We start from the raw sequence: 14,329 nt of genomic DNA, 5'->3' as shown, positions 1-14,329 counted from the left end.
GCCTTCTGTCCTGACTCAGCTGTGGAGGGATGTGGCTTCATAGCTTTTCCTTCAGAGTCATCGGGTTATTAGGCACTGTAATGCTTGTTGGTTAAGAACAGACTCTGGATTCAGATCTGGGTCCCAAACCTGACTGAGATACTCAGAGCTGAGGGATCTTAGGCAAGTGACTTACTTTCCCTGAACTTCAGGGTGATAAGGATTAAATAAAATAATCCATATAGAAGACTTAGCATAATATCTGGCACAGAGAAGGTAACTGGAGGCCTCTGCTTTTATTTTGTTGAGGCGAGTGGTGGGGATGGGGAAGGGGTTCACTTGATCTAGCCCCGTCTCTACATCTGAAGCCTTTAACCCCAGAGAAACTGTTTGTAAAGGTATAGAGTATACCTTCTATGGACTCCTGAGATCGCAATTACTAGTTTCTTTTTTTTAAAAAAATGTAAATATCTGAGTTTTACCCCAGAAGTATTGGATCACAGTCCCCTGGGCCTAGGGCTCTGCACTACTTAACCAACATTTAAAGTTTGAGAATCAGAGTGTAAAGAGCCCTTGGCTTCAAAATATCTTCCACGTCTGAAGCTTCCAGATTAGGCTGTGCCCTGCCAGGACACAAACTGCATTTTCCAGTGGGCTTTCTGGGCCAGTTGTGGGCCTTGCGTCCTTCTGCAGGGTCAGTATTACTTCAGGATCCAGGAAATCCTTGGGCATTACATGAGGGAGAGTGACTGGCGGTAGCGACCAGCCCTCCCTTTCTGGAGGGGTTGGAGGGAGCCCCTGTGGCCCCGGGTCTTAGGGGCCAGGGTGAGATGATGACTGCTCCTCTTCACTTGCTCTCACTCCCCTCTTTCTGCCCAGAGGCCAGTCCTGGAGGCTTGGCTTGGAACCTTGATTAATGTAGCTAGCTGGAGACTCAGAGCATTTATGTTTTTCCTCTTCTGAGTTTGTCTCTTTGATATCCAGGGTCAAACAGTCCCTTCGAGAACCAGACCATACTTGGGATGATCAGTAAGAGTCTCTACAAGTTCAGGGACATCTCTTGGAGCTCGACGTCTGGATGCCCATCACATACATTGGATATGGCTAGGTTTCTGAGATTCAGGGCTCATTTGTGACAGAACTGGCCTAATTGTGTTTTTCTGTTCCAGTAATACCTACTTGGAGACTTCCAAAGAGCTCTTCCATAGATGAGATTTAAAAAAAATGTACATGATAGGGAGTTCCCTGGTGGTCCAGTGGTTAAGACTCTGCGCTTTCACTGTGGCGGCCCTCCCAGGATAATGTATATATACACATTTTATATAAATTAATAGTTTAAATAAAAAAAATAAATTAATAGTTTATATAAGTCCTGAAGTGCTTCCATAGACTCCCTAGGAGTGGTGAAAAGGGTCATCACCGTGTGTCTGGGATTTCGGGAGGTATCTGGGATCGCTGTGGAGGACCAGGGGCCAGACTCCATCTCTAGGAGGTTTCTGGGATACTCCCTTGGGTGTCAATGCTCCTCCCTCAGCCCTTTGGTACATGCACATCCCGGGGGCCTCTGGCCAGAGATGGAATTGGGGCCCAGGAGCTGCTGGCTCAATTTAGCCACCACACTGCTGCAGGAGTCCTGGGAAACAGGGAAATTCTCAGTGGGTCTGAGGGGTTTGGAAACCTTGGCTGCCAGGCTCATCATAAACTGTCTAAAAGGCACTGAATGTACTTTACCCTAATCAATGTCCAAGGGAAAACTGTACTGATCGTCTGCACAGATAGATCCGCTGCATCGTGATTGTATGTGAAGACAGTGGGAGCGGCAGTATTTCTTATGTACAGTCTGTTAACAGTACAAACTGTACTGAAGACCCAGGACAGCTTGTAGCAGCTTGTCCTGTTAAAACCAAGGCGGAGATTCTGCTGGGGCCCCGGCCAGTGCACTTAGAATGAAGGGAACATTTAACTAAGCTTCAGACAAAGTGCCCAGTGAACTTTAAAGATATTGCAGAAGCATACAATTTGATTTTCTACCTAATCAATAATGTTAGCATATCAGTATTAAAATCAAGATGAGAACATCTGGTAAACTGCAATCACAGAGACTGCGTCTCAGACAGTATAACATGTGAGATATGATGAAGGAAAATTGGAAGTGAGGTGACCACCTCTGAATTCTCTTTTCAGCAAGGCTACTCGGTGAGTTTGAATAATAGCTCTTTTAGAAGAACAAATATAAATAATGACTTGTAAGGGCCAGAAAAAGTATGCAAAATATTGAGGTGTATAAGTCCCATGTCACTCCCTCCCCCAGGTGGGCTATTGTTGATATTTTTTTTTAATCTTTCTTTTTTTTTTCTTCAATTTTTATATTGTTGATATTATCACTAGAAAAAAATTACTTTTCTTTGCCTATTTAACCCAGATTTATCATTGTGTTGTAATTGGGTGGAGTCTTCTCAAGGTACAGGGCATACTGGCATGAAAAAAATAGACCAAAAGCATATAAGTCACGTTTGTGATGCCAGATCGTGTATTTTCTCCCTTAGGAATGTTCTCTTTTATCTTGATTCTATGATAGCCAGGCAAGGCAGAAGCTTTGTTAAAATAAAGCAGTTGAATATGGATGGATCCTTACCAGTCAAGAAGTCACATTTATAATGAATTCTGTTGCTGTACGAGACGGTGGGTAAGATATGATAGAGCCGAACTGGAACCTGAAACTGAGCAAGTGAATGTCTTACATGAGAGTGTGAAGAGTAGGTCTTAAACCAATGTAAGTCGCAACCTGAGGAAAGGGCTCTCAAAGTCCTTTAGCCTCTCTGAAATGGAGTAATCTATTATTCATATCTTAATCTGTTTTTTTTTTTTTAAGGCAAACAAGCTATCACCAAGGAATGAGCTTTGAGTCTTAGAGTCTCCTAATGATTAGGGTTCTGATGCTTTCAATTCAAGGAGGGGCTGATAAGTGAGCATTGTGTAAGCAATTATCAAATGACTCATCAAATCAGTGACATCCTCAAACCGCTGCCAATTCCTCTGTTGGCAGCTGCCTTCTACCCAGACCTCAGGGAAGGAAACAACCTGGGCTCCAGGCAATGGCAAAGGAGTTCTAGGATTCTGGGCCACTCACTACTCAATTCCTTTTCCCTGTTCCATTTTGCAAATTTATTTTGAGACCATCTATTTCAACTTTGTCATTTTTTAGAAGGCTGCTGGGACCTGGAGGTTTAAAGGGCTCATTTAGCAGTTTAAACCAGATCTTGGCCTGTATTGGAAGTCTTCCTGACTCTTCCCAGATGCTCTCAAGTTACTGACATCTTATTTAAGATTAAGGAATGGCATCAGGGCTAAATCCCACTTGTTTCTTGTCATACCTCATAATATTTTCTTTTTCTAAAGGTAGAGTAGGAATAAAAGGATTTAGGCTTGTATTGGAAGCTCAGCTCTGTTCCACATTAGCTGTGTGATGCTGGGGTAGTTATTTAACTTCTCTGGTCAGAATTTTATCATCTGTGAAAACTGAGCTAGGAAGTGTAATCCCAGGTTGACTGTGAGGATTAAACAATTATCAGTGTGAAAGGCTCAGGTACTCCGATGGTCTAGCACTCATCAATCCTAGTTTTCTCTACTAAACTCTGACCCCCATCTGACCGGTGAGGCCTTAACGAGTATTCTCTTGAGTAACTTCTTTTTCCCTTCTGGTTTTGGTTTCTCATATTTAAAACCAGAGCCTTGGGCTGGATAATACCTAAAGTCTCTCTTAGCTATAAGAGGGACTTACAACTTTTTAATTTAATTTTCATTTTTTAAGGTTTTAAAAATAGCATTTATTTCTAGAAGCTGACATGTGCATAATAAGAAAACAAACAAAAAAATACAGAAAGCAAAAAAGTCATCCATAGTCACAAACAATTTAGCATTTGCTGTGTGAGGGCCTTACAGCTTGCTTCAGGCCCTGGCTACTTAGCTCCTGTTGCTGTGTCCCCAAGGTCTCCTTTTTTTCCAAGACCAAAATTGGCAGATGAATTTTCTACAGCACAGAGATTCTTTACATCCCTGCCTTGACCCTAAAGGAAGTTTTAAAACAAGTCCACATCTGCCTCACTTTATACTGATTCTGGACCCTTGATGGGGAGCACAGGGCATAGCCGAATCTAGGGGTTTAAATGACATCATTAGAACTTTGCGTTGCTTGGTTCTGCTTTCCTGTGTTGACTCTCTCCAGAGGGCAACGAAAGTAGCCTTGGGCCTCAGAGAGAGAGGACAGTCCTTGTCCCTGACATTTCTGCCAAAGTGGAGAAAGGACCCTGACTCTTCTTCTTAGGTCACATACTTGGCTCTGGACTAACCACTGTATCTCTTAGGAGGATGACGCACTCTGGCCATCTTGAGGAACAGGGCCATCTTGAGGCGTGAGAGGTGGAGGGCTGTAGGACTGATGGCCCCACTAGACTTACGTGGAACAGGGAAGAGCAGTTTACAGAACAGTGTATGTTTACCACTCACATGGGCTGCACACATCATCCCAACACACTCATCACTCGCTTCACCCCATGCCATCGTCTTGGGATCTGAGACTAAGAAGGAGGCACAGTCCTGGGCTTCTGGCAGCCACAGATCGAAAGTAGCATAACCCCCTGCTCCTACTGCTGGCCTGTACTGTTTGCCTTGATTGGAGGGAAAACTATCATATTCAAGTTGAATAGTGACTAGCCAAGGACCTTTTGCAGAAACTTTTCTAGAAGCTGTAAGATGTACTCCTAACACTGACTAGAGTTGCCAGGGTCCTAAGTCACTTCCATATGCTGGCTCCCCAGTAGACCACTGGCTTCTGCTGCTCTTTCATTGGTTGTATTCTGGGGTGGGAGGCCAGGGCCAGGGCAGAGGAAGGGGCTTTGGGAGTTGCCTAAAAAGTCAGTAGAGCAGCTGGATTTTTATTTGCTACTGAGAGCATTCCCATTCTTGTTAACAAATTCTCTAGGTTAGCAAATACTCAGAGGATTGCTTAGTGACTAGGGACTGGAAAAACCTTTACTTTTGCTTTTAAGAAACCATGAAGGGGAAAATATTTGTGACAGAACAAGGGGAGGAAATAGGTCACATACTAAAGTGTGATCCCTCCAGCTTATCAGGCATAAGGGAAGAGACCCAAGATTTTGAAGAGAGGTCCCAATAGGCACCACTCTCTGAATACCCCACCTGAGAAGCTATTAGTGTATGTCTCACATGAATGAAAAAAGGTGCCCTCTGCAAATGAAAGTTTTTCGCTCACAGCCACCCCTGACTCTGGGGCTCATGTAGGTCACAGATGTGCAGCCTAAGAGGGTGGGGACCTTGTTTCTCACCAGAACACGAGGTTCTCTAGAACAGATGCTATTTCTTTAGTTCTCTGCTATGTACGCAATACAATTCAGTGTATCTGCAACTTATTAGGATCCCAGTAAAACTGGGATGAAGGAATGAAACCATGTGTCATACTCTGAAAAACACAGAGAAAACAGCTGCTGCTGCAGCTGGGTTTAATGGTCAAGTGTGTGGTCTGTTGAGACTGCATCTGGCTTTTGGAAATGTTCTGATAGATATCCTGCTACCAGTCTGTGAGCATAGTATATCACATGGATCATAATTAGCAGAACATAAACATGTTACTGGTTTCTCATGTAATGTTACTGATTATCATTCTTTGCTAACCAAAAAGGAATTGAGGCTCTTGGGGTCTTCCATATCTTTTCTATGAAGCGCTGTTTTTTTTAGAGGGTTTATTATCTTTGGCCACCAGAGGGCAGTCTTTGAACAGTAAATTTTTTTTTTTTTTTTTTTTATTAGTTGGAGGCTAATTACTTCACAACATTTCAGTGGGTTTTGTCATACATTGATATGAATCAGCCATAGATTTACACGTATTCCCCATCCCGATCCCCCCTCCCACCTCCCTCTCCACCCGATTCCTCTGGGTCTTCCCAGTGCACCAGGCCCGAGCACTTGTCTCATGCATCCCACCTGGGCTGGTGATCTGTTTCACCATAGATAATATACATGCTGTTCTTTCAAAACATCCCACCCTCACCTTCTCCCACAGAGTTCAAAAGTCTGTTCTGTACTTTTGTGTCTCTTTTTCTGTTTTGCATATAGGGTTATCGTTACCATCTTTCTAAATTCCATATATATGCGTTAGTATACTGTATTGGTCTTTATCTTTCTGGCTTACTTCACTCTGTATAATGGGCTCCAGTTTCATCCATCTCATTAGAACTGATTCAGATGAATTCTTTTTAATGGCTGAGTAATATTCCATGGTGTATATGTACCACAGCTTCCTTATCCATTCATCTGCTGATGGCATCTAGGTTGCTTCCATGTCCTGGCTATTATAAACAGTGCTGCGATGAACATTGGGGTGCACGTGTCTCTTTCAGATCTGGTTTCCTCAGTGTGTATGCCCAGAAGTGGGATTGCTGGGTCATATGGCAGTTCTATTTCCAGTTTTTTAAGAAATCTCCACACTGTTTTCCATAGCGGCTGTACTGTTTGCATTCCCACCAACAGTGTAAGAGGGTTCCCTTTTCTCCACACCCTCTCCAGCATTTATTGCTTGTAGACTTTTGGATAGCAGCCATCCTGACTGGCGTGTAATGGTACCTCATTGTGGTTTTGATTTGCATTTCTCTAATAATGAGTGATGTTGAGCATCTTTTCATGTGTTTTTTAGCCATCTGTATGTCTTCTTTGGAGAAATGTCTGTTTAGTTCTTTGGCCCATTTTTTGATTGGGTCATTTATTTTTCTGGAATTGAGCTGCAGGAGTTGCTTGTATATTTTTGAGATTAATCCTTTGTCTGTTTCTTCATTTGCTATTATTTTCACCCAATCTGAGGGCTGTCTTTTCACCTTACTTATAGTTTCCTTTGTTGTGCAAAAGCTTTTAAGTTTCATTAGGTCCCATTTGTTTAGTTTTGCTTTTATTTCCAATATTCTGGGAGGTGGGTCATAGAGGATCTTGCTGTGATTTATGTCGGAGAGTGTTTTGCCTATGTTCTCCTCTAGGAGTTTTATAGTTTCTGGTCTTACATTTAGATCTTTAATCCATTTTGAGTTTATTTTTGTGTATGGTGTTAGAAAGTGTTCTAGTTTCATTCTTTTACAAGTGGTTGACCAGTTTTCCCAGCACCACTTGTTAAAGAGGTTGTCTTTTTTCCATTGTATATCCTTGCCTCCTTTGTCAAAGATAAGGTGTCCATAGGTTCGTGGATTTATCTCTGGGCTTTCTATTCTGTTCCATTGATCTATATTTCTGTCTTTGTGCCAGTACCATACTGTCTTGATGACTGTGGCTTTGTAGTAGAGTCTGAAGTCAGGCAGGTTGATTCCTCCAGTTCCATTCTTCTTTCTCAAGATTACTTTGGCTATTCGAGGTTTTTTGTATTTCCATACAAATTGTGAAATTATTTGTTCTAGTTCTGTGAAAAATACCGTTGGTAGCTTGATAGGGATTGCATTGAATCTATAGATTGCTTTGGGTAGAATAGCCATTTTGACAATATTGATTCTTCCAATCCATGAACACGGTATGTTTCTCCATCTGTTTGTGTCCTCTTTGATTTCTTTCATCAGTGTTTTATAGTTTTCTATGTATAGGTCTTTTGTTTCTTTAGGTAGATATACTCCTAAGTATTTTATTCTTTTTGTTGCAATGGTGAATGATATTGTTTCCTTAATTTCTCTTTCTGTTTTTTCATTGTTAGTATATAGGAATGCAAGGGATTTCTGTGTGTTAATTTTATATCCTGCAACTTTACTATATTCATTGATTAGCTCTAGTAATTTTCTGGAAGAGTCTTTAGGGTTTTCTATGTAGAGGATCATGTCATCTGCAAACAGTGAGAGTTTCACTTCTTCTTTTCCTATCTGGATTCCTTTTACTTCTTTTTCTGCTCTGATTGCTGTGGCCAAAACTTCCAACACTATGTTGAATAGTAGTGGTGAGAGTGGGCACCCTTGTCTTGTTCCTGATTTCAGGGGAAATGCTTTCAATTTTTCACCATTGAGGGTGATGCTTGCTGTGGGTTTGTCATGTATAGCTTTTATTATGTTGAGGTATTGAACAGTAAATTTTTAATTTGTCCTTTATTCCAAATCTTTTTGGGAAAGTTTTATGTAATTCTTCTATACTTTATGTTTGCTTTTCTTTCTGTTTTTATTTTATTTAAAAATTTTTTATTTTTATTGTTTTTTTTTCTGTAATTCTTTTATATTTTAGAATCAGTGTTTTAAAATAAAATATAAAAAAAATAAAATATAGAGGGATTTTAAAAATAGGCTTATGTGTGTTTAATTGATCTCCTATTTAAGATAGAAGTTTGGCAGAAAACCACTGTACAGGTAAGAATATAAAACACACATGATTGATAGGGGAGGCCATTTGCTTTGGGGTTAACTAGACTAAAATTGGCTAGAGTCAGGGTTGAGGTCTGATTCTGGCACTTATCAGATGGGGATCTTGGACATGTCAAGTGCATGGTAGACACTGAAAAATATGCTAGTTCATTTCCTCCCATTTCTTAAGTTGATCCCAAGGTTAGTAACTTCTTGTTTCTATCACATATATACCTGGAAGCAGCACTAGAAACACACACTTCTCCTGGGCATATCTTTGAAAAGTGTCTTTATTTTTATTTATTTATTTATTTCTAATTGAAGGATAATTGCTTTACACTATTGTGTAAGTTTCTACCATACATCAACAAGAATCAGCCATAGGTATACATATATTTCCCCACTCTTGAACCTCCCTCCCACCTCCTACCCTATCCCACCCCTCTAGATTGTCACAGAGCCCTGGTTTGAGTTCCTTAAGTTGTAGAGCAAATTCCTACTGGCTATCTATTTTACATATGGTAGGGTATAGGTTTCCATGCTACTCTCTCTACTCATCCCAAGCTCTCCCCCCTGCCTCCCCATGTCCATAAGTCTGTTCTTTACATCTGCATCTCCTGTGCTGCCCTGCAGGTTTGTTTGTTTGTTTGTTTATTTGTTTTTTCATTTATTTTTATTAGTTGGAGGCTAATTACTTTACAATATTGCAGTGGTTTTTGCCATACATTGACATGAATCAGCCATGGATTTACATGTGTTCCCCATCCCAATCCCCTCTCCCACCTCCCTCCCCATCCCATCCCTCTGGGTCTTCCCAGTGCACCAGCCCCGAGCACTCGTCTCATGTATCCAACCTGGACTGGAGATCTGTTTCACCCTTGATAGTATACTTGTTTCGATGCTGTTCTCTCAGAACATCCCACCCTCGCCTTCTCCCAAAGAGTCCCAAAGTCTGTTCTGTACATCTGTGTCTCTTTTTCTGTTTTGCATATAGGGTTATTGTTACCATCTTTTAAAATTCCATATATATGCGTTAGTATACTATATTGGTCTTTATCTTTCTGGCTTACTTCACTCTGTATAATGGGCTCCAGTTTCATCCATCTCATTAGAACTGATTCAAATGAATTCTTTTTAATGGCTGAGTAATATTCCATTGTGTATATGTACCATATGAGCATCTTTTCATGTGTTTTTTAGCCATCTGTATGGCTTCTTTGGAGAAACGTCTGTTTAGTTCTTTGCCCCATTTTTTTTTTTTTTGGCCCATTTTTTGATTGGGTCATTTATTTTTCTGGAATTGAGCTGCAGGAGTTGCTTGTATATTTTTGAGATTAATCCTTTGTCTGTTGCTTCATTTGCTATTATTTTCTCCCATTCTGAGGCTGTCTTTTCACCTTGCTTATAGTTTCCTTTGTTGTGCAAAAGCTTTTAAGTTTCATTAGGTCCCATTTGTTTATTTTTGCTTTTACTTCCAGTATTCTGGGAAGTGGGTCATAGAGGATCCTGCTGTGATTTATGTCAGAGAGCGCTACTAAGGTGGCCGCCATCTTCCTCCTCCTGCAGGTAGGTTTGTCGGTACATCTTTCTAGATTCCGTATGTATGCGTTCATATATTTGTTTTTCTCTGTGACTTACTTCATTCTGTATAATAGGTTCTAGTTTCATCTACCTCATTAGCATGGACTCAAATGCATTCCTTTTTATGGCTGAGTAATATTCCATTGGAAAAGACCCTAATGCTGGGAAAGATTGAGGGCAAGGGGAGAAGGGGATGACAGGGGATAAGATGGTTGGATGACATCACTGACTCAGTGGGCATGAGTTTGCACAAACTCAGGGACCTAATGAAGGACAAGGAAGCCTGGTGTTCTGCAGTTCATGGGGTCGCAGAGAGTCGGACATGACTTAGTGACTGACAGCAACAATGTTCTGTTGTATATATGTACCACAGCTTCTTTATCCATTCATTTGTTGATGGACATCGAGATTGCTTCCATGTCCTAGCTATTGTAAATAGTGTTGCAGTGGACATTGGAGTACAGGTGTCTTTTTCAATTATGGTTTTCTCAGGGCATATGCCCAGTAGTGGGATTGTTGGGTCATATGGTAGTTTTGGGCTTCCCTGGTGGCTCAGACAATAAAGAATCCACATGCAATGCAGGAGACCTCGGTTCAATCCCTGACTTGGAAAGATCCCCTGGAGGAGGGCATGGCAACACGCTCTAGTGTTCTAACCTGGAGACTCCCACGGACAGAAGAGCCTGGCGGGCTCCAGTCCATGGTGTTGCAAAGAATCAGACACAACTGAGCGACTGAGCTCACACACACCGTAGTTTTATTCCTAGTTTTTTAAGGACTCTCCATAAAGTGGCATTATGTTTACAGTGACGTTAATTCTCTGATGGTTCAGTATTAGAGGAAGCATTGTCAAAGCGAGATGAATGATCCAGGGAAGAGTGATGTGTGCATTTTTCACAGGCTAGTTTCCCTCAAAGTCTCTTTCTGATAAATTAACTTAGCTTCCTCTCTGTCCTCCAGCTCTTTCATTACTTCTGTCTTTTAAGCAGGCAAAATAAGTGCCCCAACCTCAAATAATACCAAAATATTAGAGCTGGAAAGAACTTGACAAACCAAGGCTCCTGCAACTTTGATGGAGTCACAAATTCTGAGAATTTGGTGAAAGCTATGGATCCTCTCCACATATGTACTTTTTATACAAATCAATAATATTTGGATTTTCTAGGGTAGAGGTTCTCAGCTGGGGGGGGGGGTGTGTGTGTATCCCTTAGACCCTCAGCTGCTGTGTGTGTGTTTGTGTATATGTCCCTTAGATTGTTTTGAACCATCTGGTAGGGCCTTTTTCCAAACCACATACAGAAATTCTTTCTGTTACTAATGGGAAAACATGTAATACTCCTGTATTTTGGAGGCAGACAAATGTTTAATCTCTTGACTTAAGAAGTTATTAAAATTCTTTAGTCTTGGAGAAGGAAATGGCAACCCACTCCAGTATTCTTGCCTGGAAAAGTCCATGGACAGAGGAGCCTGGCGGGCTGCAGTCCATGGGGTTACATGACTGAGCATATGTGCACCAGGGTGGAGGGAGATGGGTTGGTAGCAATAAAGTGGTAGAACTAAAAAAAAATAATAATAAAATAAAATAAAATTCTTTAGTCTAGTAGCCTCTGATATCCCATTGAGTTGTTTGGGACACAGAAGTTTTGTTTCAACACCGGTGACAAACTTAAGTCTTTATAAATACCAAGAATGCTGTTTTTGTTTTCTTTTTGAGGCCACTCAGCTTGTGGGATGTTAGTTCCCCAACAAGGGATTGAATCTAGACCCTCAGCAGTGAGAGCACAGAGTCCCAACCACTGGACCTCCAGGGAATTCTCTGAACACCAAGAATGCTTATATTCCTAAACTCACATTGAGACAGTATATACTGAAATATTAATTGGTAATCTCTGGATGATGAGGATGTGAGTAACTTAAATTTCATTATGTTGTGCATATATCTAATTAGCTACTGTGAATGTGTATTTGAGGATATGAGAAAAACCAACTTTTATTAAAAGTCATAGGTCACAAGGGAATGCAATCAATATTTAGTTATTTATATTAATAGCTAGTAAAGCCAAAAATGGCCAATAATTTTAACAAGTCATATCAGTTCTTCAGGCCTCTACAGACTGAAAAACATCCGGCAAGGCCGCATTCCAAGCATTTCACAGGCTCACTTGGGCCTTAGGATGACACAAATGAAGGTAATTCATGTTCTGGGTCTGATTTCTCTATCACTAGGTTTAGAAGAGTAGATCTTCTCTGTTTGCCCACAACCACAATCGCTTTTTGCAGAGATATCAACTACATTTTGTTCAGAATTGTTGTACACAGCAACTTCCTTTTTGTATTTACAAATGTCTTTCGGCAGCCGTTGAAGTCCCACGATCTCTCTCGTGTGTTATGTGGATGTGGCACATTATTAACATATTAAGTTTCCAAATACTGAACCATCCTTGAGTTTTGGGAATGAATCCTCTTGGTTCCTAAGGGCTACTTTTAGTGTTGACTTGGACTCAAGGAGACATTTTTGATGGTGTGGGAATGGGTGATAAGGTTTATAGATTAGCTCGTGTGTGAGTGCTTTGTGGGCTGGAAACCAGACTTCAGACATAAAGTACCATGAGAAGTGGAGGAGCAAATTAGACCTGAATATCAGGAGGAGAATGGTCAAGATTTTGGTTTTAGATATCCTTTGTGGCAAAGAGTTCAAGTAGTGAGAGAAGTGGAGAGGTCACAAAAAGAAGTTAGAGAAGCTAAATCAATCTGCTTAATGGGAAGGTGAACATTTGGGGAAGATCAGCTCAGATGATAAGTAATCTACCTGCAATGCTGCAGCCAGCCAGTATATATGTTACTGGCTCTTATACAGTTACTCTTCCAGATGAACCTTCCCTCCAACTTGTCAGATTTTATTTAAAAAATATCATTAGGCTTTTGTCTTTGATGATTTTTAATTTATCATTTAAAGGGAGGTATATTAACCATATTGGATTGTCAGAATAGATTCTGATGACAGGAGCTAGGTCTCTAGTGGATATTATGGTTGTGTGTGTATGTATGTATGTAGAGAATGATGGTGGTGATGGGAGATAAAACATGGAAGGCTTTCCTTTATAGTGTCATTTCAATAGGTATTTTAGAGGAAAAAGCAAATTTACTTGGTGAGTCGGCTCTGATGAATTTTATGAGACAAAACAATCTATATTTAAAAAGGAGTCAAGGCCAAATGAGCCAGTATAGTTTGATTTACATTAAAGTGTGAATATATTATAAAATCAGTGAATGCACATTGAAGAGTTGCCATGGTAACGGTGATGTTCATGAAGTGATTTTAGATCCTAGATTCTTGAATAATGGCATGCCTCTTTATTTACTTCAAGGCATCTTTAGTGTTCTCTCCTTCTCTCCCTTGTCTCCTCAGAGGCTGGAACACAGGACAGGGACCTGTACCTGGTACAATTCTTTGATTTCAATTATTTGATTAAAAATTTGAAATCAGTTTTTAAATTCATTTAAGCAGAAAAAGCATATATATTGGTCAGATCAAAGGATGGTTCACAGAGTTGAAGGAATGTGAAAGAGGGGGTCTTCAGTGGGGTCAGGATTATGGAGCAACTCTAAGAACCTGGGAAGCAGTAACATGACATAGCTTCATCAGGGCAACCAGGAGGAGGAGTGAACTTGTATCGTTTTTGGTTTTTTATCCCTTTGTTCAAGGCTCAAATTCTAGCAAGTTTCTGACCTGCCTGGTTTACAAAAAATGTGTATATCCCCCTCCCCCTCCACCTACCCCCCGACATTTGTTTTTCGTGTAGAAAGTATTCTTACGGAGAGATTCTCATAGTGGTTTACAACCTCTTTCAGATTATGAATCATGAGCCACAGGTAAGAGACCAAAGATGGTCATATAAAAATGCCAGTTTCAGATGGAGAAACATCGAGTGCTTGAACAGTTTTACTTCTACGTGCAGGTTTCTTAAAACTTGTCTTTCTGTGGGACTTTTGTTCACACTCATAGAGCTGTGTTTTCTTGCTGTCTTGTCTTATTTTTCTTCACTCCTGAATTTTCACTAGTGAATTTCATTCATGAGGGTGTTCTGTTCTGTTTTCTTCCAGAGACCTCCACTGTGGCACCTCCCCCAGCCCTTCCTCCCTCATGGACAGTGTCCAGAATGCTATATATTTCTGGACGCCACTTTCCCCTTTCCTTCTGTCCTGTTTCCTTAGTGTATTCTTTTAAAGTCTGGCTACATATGAAAACTCTTCCCAGAAGAATGATGGCAGGTGGGGCATAGTTGCTCCCCCATAGCACACACCCACGGCATAAGGCTGAGCTGTCCCATCCCACCTGCAGACTTAAGAATGTGAGAATAAATGCTTCTCATTGCATGCCTCTCTGTTTTGGGTCA

Source organism: Cervus canadensis, chromosome 30, assembly GCF_019320065.1.
Source record: "Cervus canadensis isolate Bull #8, Minnesota chromosome 30, ASM1932006v1, whole genome shotgun sequence".
Classification (NCBI taxonomy): Eukaryota; Metazoa; Chordata; class Mammalia; order Artiodactyla; family Cervidae; genus Cervus; species Cervus canadensis.
The sequence above is the reverse complement of the archived record's forward strand: the minus strand, read 5'-3'. Positions refer to the sequence as shown.